A 5,715-nucleotide genomic window follows, 5' to 3' on the forward strand; every position below is an offset into this window, starting at 1 on the left:
TTCATGAATAGTAAATATACTTTCTCTTTTCTTTGATTTTCTTAACATTTTCTTTCTTTTAGCTTACTTTACTATAAGAATACAATATACGTTACATATAAAATACAAAATACGTGTTAATCGACTCTTGATGTTATTGGTAAGACTCTGGTCAACAGTAAGCTATTAGAAGTGAAGGTTTTGGGGAGTCAAAAGTTATATATGGATTTTTGACTGTGTGGGGGCTAGGCTCCCCTAGACCCCATGTTGTTCAAGGGTCAACTGTATTATGTAAATGCAGAGAAAAAAGACTAGAGATATATTTAAAATCAGAATACCTAGGTGACAAGATTTCAGGAATTTCTGGTTTCCTGGTTTATATTATCTTATATTTTCTAAAATAATACTGCGTCTATCATCAGAACAAAATGAACCTAAAAAATCCTCAAACATTTTAAGATATGCCAAAAACCTATCCCAACACTATTGCCTCACTAAAGCTGAGCACTTTTTTTTGTGGGACAGGATCTTGCTGTGTTGCCCAGGCTGGAGTGCAGTGGTGCAATCATAGCTCACTGGAACGTCAAACTCCTGGGCCCCAGCGATCGTCCCGCCTCAGCCTCCAAAGTAGCTGGAACTAAAGGTGTACACCTCCATGCCCAGCTAATTTTTCAATTTTTATAGAGGCAGGGTTTCACCATGTTGCCCAGGTTGGTCTCAAACTCCTGAGCTCAAGCAATCCTCCCGCTTCAGCCTCCCAAAGTCTGAGCACTTTTTATCATTCTGATTATCATGGCAAATTTATATTTTGATTTGACAGTTTCAATGGACTAAATTAAGGAAACGAGTGAAAAACTAGGATTAAAATCTCAAGTCTGAGAATCACAGAACACAGGATCGGGATGAGTCCCCAAACCTATTTCCTCTCAATGTATCCGCCTCCTTATGGCACAGGTGTAGGTGTGTGATAACGTGTTGGGGAGCTCACTCTCGAGCAGCCATGGCCACCCCAAGAAGTGACAGGCAACATGCCAAGTGTCTTCTGTAAAGAGCTGGGAGCACTGGTTCAGTCCATGAATAATCTCTCATTTTCACGCTCTGACTGATCAGCCAAACATGGAAAGAAAAAGGGTGAAAGAACAAACACGTATCAGATTTGACCCCATTTTTCCAAAAGTACAGCACTTCCCTGGGATGCAGGAAGCACTTACAGATGGTCAGTCGGAGAAATACACATATTCAGAACCAAATAAAACAATAACTTATGGCCAGAATGCAGGTGCTTACACATTCATTTTAAAGGATATCTGTCTCAGTTTCCCCTCTAATAAAATCAATCTAGTGAAAATGTTAAGGGCAAATTTGCTTTCACCTATCTGTTCTTATACCCACGTAACTGTTCTGGAAAGGAAAGTTCTGACTGAATTAGGCAAGGTAGGTTTGCAGAGGTTCAGTGGATTGACTAACAGGTTCAATGTGAAAAAAAAAAAATCACTTATTCTTGTCCTTTGCAAACTGTGTTGGAATTACACCCTCAGCTCTAACTTTAACACAGGTAGTGTTTTTGTTTTGTTTTGTCTCATTTTAATTTTTTATTTATTTATTTATTTTTGAGACGAAGTCTTGTTCTGTTGCCCAGACTGGAGTGCCGTGGTGCGATCTCAGCTCACTGCAACCTCTGCCTTCCGGGTTCAAGTGATTCTGCTGCCTCAGCCTCCCAAGTAGCTGGGATTACAGGCACGTCCCACCACCCCCAGCTAATTTTTGTATTTTTAGTAGAGACGGGGTTTCACCATGTCAGGCTGGTCTCGAACTCCTGACCTCATGATCTGCTCGCCTCGGCCTCCCACAGTGCTGGGATTATAGGCATGAGCCACCACACCCAGCCTCGTTTCTAAGTAAGTATAAAGACCAAACAAATGGCTATATCTGACATCCCAGTGACCCCCACTCTACCCATCCTGAAAAATCTGGGTGTGAAACTGAGGGAGGAGGGGTTCCTCTTCACAGCTTCCTCCTCACCTGAGTCAGCACAGGTCAGCTGCAAGTTCTCTTTGCACCTCCAACAAGCCTGCAAACCAACCTCCTACGTGCTTTCCTGCATGTTAGAAGAAGGCTTGGAAACTCTCAAGATATTGTGGAAACAGAATTCCAAAGCAAAAGGATCAAAGAATATACACACTTACAGCACACCGGAGCCAGCGTCCCAAGTTCTAATCCCGCAGGCTGAGGAGACTTAGCGGAAGACCTTGGTAGAGTTTCACGGTTTCAACCCAGTGGCATAAATTTGCCCCTAAGATCCCTTTTATCGCCAGACTGTAAGAACACGCAGAAGCCCAGCTTGGAGGGGCCGGGCTCCAGTCGGAGCCAGAGCTAATCAAACAATGCTGCCAGCACTTGCAGGAGTCAAATTGCTCTTGCAAGATTCTTCCATGAAAGGCAGAAGTAAGGTTATGATGGCCCGAGATTCCCTGCAGGACTACTACCCCAGGACATAGCACACGCAACCCCAGTCTAGAATCCCTTCACTCTGTTTGTGTGTCACCATAACTGCAGGAGAGGACATTAACCTGTGTGACCTCAATCTGGGGTATGACTCGACTGTCAGTCACCTGGCCTAGCCCACAGATAGCTTCCAGTTTTTGTTTACCTGGTCATTCTCCAAGAATCAGCACACCAAAATGCTGGTTTGGTGTAGGCTTTCCTGACCTGCTCAGGAACACCCCAGCAGCCTGTGACAGGGATGGCTGCCGCCATTCAGAAGTACTCCTAGCAACTGAGATGTGCAAGGTAATACTAAGTTCCTGAAAAGAAGGCACCTGGACAGGTGCTTCTTTTACAAATGACATGAAAATGATCGGTTCCAACACAGGAAGCACCAGGCTGCAGCCCAGCCTCCTCTCCTGAGAGACTCTTTGGCTACTCCAGCTCTGTCCTTTTCCCAGGCCAGGGAGTATGAGTCACCAACGTTGGCCAGAGGAAAACAAAAGAACCAGAAGTTATGGACATACATTTGAACCATGAGAGCGGGATTCAGGATGTGATACCAGTTGCAGGATAGGAACAAGAGTGTATGAGTGCTGCTCCCAGGTAGGTATGAATTCTCAAACACTTGCTTCCACAGAGATGCCTCAGAGCTCAGGGATCAGTGTCCCTGGTGAGGGACTGGGCCATGCTTGAGGGTAGATTTCGGTGTTCATGGCTAAGCCAGGGCAAACCCTAACAGATCATGGAGATAGGTTTGCATAAATGCTTTCTCTGTTCCACTCATGACAACACACCTTCTCAAGACAGCTGGCCAAGGTGAGACAGCCATGGTGATAACTACAGACCCGCACACAGAAAATAACCCCATGACCTTCATGGTTTCAGGCAGCTGGGCTACTGACTTTCTGCCTGTACCTTTCATAGGGAGGAAACCTTTTACGTACCAGGGCCATGACATTATCCCTCCATTCTCTCATTCTCTCGCTCTCTCTCTAATTCTCTCTCTCTCTCTTTTCTGATAAGAAAAGACAAAAAAAAGGCCGGGTGCAGTGGCTCACACCTGTAATCCCAGCACTTTGGGAGGCCGAGGCAGGCGGATTACCAGGTCAGGAGATCCAGACCATCCTGGCTAACACGGTGAAACCTCGTCTCTACTAAAATACAACAAAAAAAAATTAGCCGGGCGTGGTGGCGGGAGCCTGTAGTCCCAGCTACTCGGGAGGCTGAGGCAGGAGAATGGCGTGAACTCGGGAGGCGGAGCTTGCAGCAAGCCGAGATCGCGCCACTCACTCCAGCCTGAGTGACAAAGCAAGACTCCATCCCCCCACCAAAATAATAAACAAACAAAAACAAATAAAAATACAAAAAATAAGATGCACAAGGAACCCACCAGGAACACTGAAAGCTGCCAAACTGCATTCAGTAAACATTCACGACCAGGTTATAATTTTCATTTTTAAAGCCATGGCCATCTACCTCCCTCCAACAATTAATTCTGTGTTCCCTTCCAAAAGGTTTCACTGATCCAGCATGAAGAGAGTGCACGTCTTTCCCCCCTTGTATTCAGACCATGGGGCCCTATTCACAGCCTTAAAGGCTACGTGTACCCCTTGATCCTGTCCTCATCATCCAAAGAATCTTGATATTTGTGAATGAGGTTGCATATTATAGGAAAGAGGCAAGTTCAAATGACACAGCCCCTGCCGTCTGAAAACGTAGGAGGGAAAACAGGGCACTAGGCTAAGAATGCCCACACCTTGTTTTGCTGCTGGAGGGAGTCACTCAGCGGCTCTGGGCTTGAGGTCCCCCTCCAAGGTCCCTGCTGGCCCTGACATTGTATGTCGCGACCCACGCCTGGTGCCGCTTCTCTTCCCACTAACTTTTTTCCCTAAATACCTCAACTGTACTTTTGTGGTAAGTCCTCCAGCTGTCTTCACTTTAGTTTTGGCTCCTGGACAACTCTGCCCAAGGAACCATTTCCTCCTCTCCTCCTCTTCCTCCCAGCCCAAAGCCCTAATTGTCTCTTCTGCTGCACCCTGGGTCTCCCAGGCAGGCCCCGCCACTCAGACCACAGGTTCCAACACCTTCCAAGTCTCCAAGATCCCAAGTCCAGTCTTTCCTCTGTTTTCTCCTCTTTTTCAGAAAACAATGCTCTGACAGGCCCCAAATATTCCAGTACGTCATTACCGGCCCCCACTCCCTCTTTTGCAGCTACTGTGCCTTCCACACCCCTTTTTTTGGATTCCAAAGGGAGGCAGGAACAGGCCAGTGCTCTCCAGGCTGGAGGATCCCACCAGTTATTCTCCGACCCTGTCCCCTCCGTCCAGCTCGGCCAGGGCTGCACTCCGCCCCAACCTCCCTACAAGCTTCCTTGGCCTCGCGCGGCACCCACCTTTCGGGCCGCAGAGACGCCCCCTCCCCAGCTCGCTCGCCGCATCGGAGAGCCCGCAGGGTTGTGGCAAGGGCGACTACGTGAGCGTCGGTGTGTCCGGGAGGCAGGGCCTGGGCTGGGTTCCCGGAGATGTCGGCGGGGGGAGGAAGACGACGAGAAGGAGGAGCCCGTTATCGCACCCGGGCGGGGCCGGCAGCGGGGCCACCCCGGCCCGAGCAAGCAGCGCGACGCCAGCACCCCCGCGCGGCCGCCTGGCCTCCGCCAGCCCGGGACCGGGTCGCCCTCGGTGGCCTGAGAGCCTACCGACTGTATTTCCTCGCGTGTTCTAGGGAAACTAAGGCCCGGAGAGAGACGAAGCAGCTTGTCTTTAATCTCCAAACCCCACCACCCAACTTTGGAGACGTCTCCAGACCTGTCAGGACCCGGGGCTGGGAACGTGTGCTAGGTCCGAAGCCAGAACAACAGGTGGCAAAGGGATCGGGCGCCGCAGCCGCAGCTCCCGGGTCACGGTCGCAGCCGGGCCCAGCAGCGCGGTGGAGCACGTGGACCAGCTGCAGTCCCTGGATCGCCCTATCCACGATGAAGCGACAGCTCCCTAGAGTGTTCCAGCCCCATGTGCCAGTGCAAGTCGCACGGTGAACATGCAGGTGACAGGAACCCAAACGGGTCCCCGCTGCACGCCCTCGCCTTGTTGTCCCCGGCCCTTCCCTCAGACTCGAGGCTTGGGGAGGTACGTACCGGGTTCAGCTCATAAATCCCGAGGGCAGACGCGCCAGCCCACGGCGGCATCCGCACTGGGGGAACAGGGACAGCGGCCGCGACGGCACGAGCTGGGCGCCGGGCTCGGGTTCGCGCCC

At 50.1% G+C, this 5,715-nt stretch overlaps 1 protein-coding gene across 4 annotated transcripts in view; it reads right to left on the reverse strand.

The window, feature by feature from the left end:
• Positions 1 to 5,715, reverse strand: part of PPP1R3B (protein phosphatase 1, regulatory subunit 3B) — an 11,452-nt gene extending 5,737 nt beyond the window's left edge. For 2 of the 4 annotated variants that reach the window (XM_011942807.1, XM_011942809.1), the window contains exon 1: positions 5,597 to 5,715. The gene's annotated coding sequence lies outside the window, so the exon portion shown is untranslated. Of the gene's footprint in view, positions 1 to 4,858; positions 5,010 to 5,596 lie in introns of those variants that run through there. The other 2 variants (XM_011942806.1, XM_011942805.1) reach the window with 2 other exon arrangements.

Source organism: Colobus angolensis, unplaced genomic scaffold (genome assembly GCF_000951035.1).
Source record: "Colobus angolensis palliatus isolate OR3802 unplaced genomic scaffold, Cang.pa_1.0 Scaffold210, whole genome shotgun sequence".
In the NCBI taxonomy this organism is placed as follows: Eukaryota; Metazoa; Chordata; class Mammalia; order Primates; family Cercopithecidae; genus Colobus; species Colobus angolensis.